The sequence below is a fragment of the Rhea americana genome, unplaced genomic scaffold, assembly GCF_003343005.1.
Source record: "Rhea americana isolate MKP2758 unplaced genomic scaffold, rheAme1 scaffold_38, whole genome shotgun sequence".
In the NCBI taxonomy this organism is placed as follows: Eukaryota; Metazoa; Chordata; class Aves; order Rheiformes; family Rheidae; genus Rhea; species Rhea americana.
The window spans coordinates 4,900,386-4,902,322 of record NW_028186512.1 but is presented as its reverse complement, the minus strand read 5'-3'; positions in this window follow the sequence as shown (position 1 = coordinate 4,902,322).

Sequence of the window (1,937 nt, the reverse complement as noted above, 5' to 3'; positions counted from 1 at the left end):
CCGCCCGGCGGGCGCCGGGCCCGGCCCCCGGGGCAGCGGGCGGAGCCCTCGGGGGGCCCTTTGCGGCCCCTTCTCCGGCCGCTAGCGGCGGGACTGCGGCCGAGGCAAGAGGCCGCCCCGGGCGGCGGGTCCCGCGGCCTCCCGGCGGTGCCTGCAAGGGCTCCTTCAGGAGTTCGCAGGAGCCAGGCTCGGTGAGGCGGGCGGGCAGCTCTTTAGCAAATACTCCGGTGGCCGTTTCATTCATTCACTTGTTACCTACACTAGCTTTTCTGAGGCTTTGGTCGTCTTTTGTTTTTTAACTTGAGTTTCTGTCTTAAACGGTGGAGAAATCTGTTAGTCAACGGGGAAGATGGTTTTCACAGGAGGAAGTGAAGAATGATGAAGGCTTTCGACTCTTTTCAAAGTTTAACCTAGTAATTAGCTCCTGTTAGAAGTCTCATAGTCATTTTTTTTCTGGATGGCAAACAGTATGTGCGACTGAAACAACCTGTCCTAGAAATTAGGCAGTAAGCCTAGTTTTTGGAGTTAAACTAGGATGTTATATTGTCAAAATATCACCAAAAAGTGTTTAGCTCAATTTATACCTTAAGAATCATTTTTCAGTTTAAATCCAGTGTTGCAGGAACTTTCTGTTCCTGAGTTGAGGTGAATGGAAAATGCTAACTTAGATTAGGGACARGTTTCTGTGGCTTTATTTAGAAGATTCTGTTATCTCTGCCAAGCATTATATTGGTCTCTCTCAAAAAAGTCGGTTTTGTCTAAAAAGCTTATGCCTGTTTTTAAAGAGGGTTAGAGTACTCTGTTGCATCATTCTAGAGATCRTGTACCGCAGTCCATTTGAAAAAAACAGTGCTGTCACTGCCCTGTGAACTTCTCCTCTTTAAGTGGCATGTGCGTGATCTGACTGTCACTACTTTTTTTTTGAAATATTCTATGAAAGTGAAATAGATCTGTTGAACTAGAAATCTGTATAAACATATACAGATATTTCATCGTGAGAATGCCACGTCAATTAGAGTTGAAGAACAGACAGGATTGTTCTCGCTTCTACTTTGAAAGATTCAATCCTGCCTGAAAATTAGCCTTGTACTAAGCACGTAATCTTTGGTGTATTACAAGCTGGGAAGGTAATAATCTTGTTGCTCGCTTACTCATCTTCCTTTGTGTTGAGAATGACTTGTATAGTTACAAGATGAACTGAATCAAAGGAGCCCATCTGTGTTTAAAACTAACTTATTTCTTTCTGTGCTCAGTGCATGGTTGCCTGGTTATTTGCGTGGCGGGCAGGAACAAGAGAAGAGCTTTTGGCAAAAACACTGGCATAATGCATACATATAAGGTGGATAAAGCTTCACAGTTCAGTCCAAGCAAGAAAAGATTGAAGATCTTTGTATTAGTATTTACCTATTTGAATGATAACACATCTTTTGAATGTTACTTGGGCTGTTTCACAAAGAGTGAGAAAGATGAAGGTCTGCTCCAGTTCAAGTTGATTTCTGTCGACTAAAGCAATTTCTGTTTTGTCCTCTTTTTAACTGAAAATCTTTAATAAAAATACAAAGATTGCTGCTGCTGGGTAAGCCAAAGAGTTATTCAGAAATTTTGATTTTTTTTATATCTAGCAGCAATGAGCCTGTGACATACGGTCTAATAGTAGGACTGCCCTTTGATTAGGTGCCTTTGTAATGTATGACAAATAGAAAAGGCTTGAAGTCAGTTTTCATCATGCTGACAATTTGGCTAATGACGTGGTGTCTGTCTTATTATAGATAATGGCCTTACTTTGTAAAGTTTTGATAGTGTGCTTGGCATGAATTAATAAGCCATCTTTTAGAAAGTTCAATTTACCAGCACAGACCTCAAGAAACGTTACTTCCTTATTTCTTCAGCACCAGCACTCCATCTCACTCTTCCTGTCCCGTCCTGCAGCCTCTCCT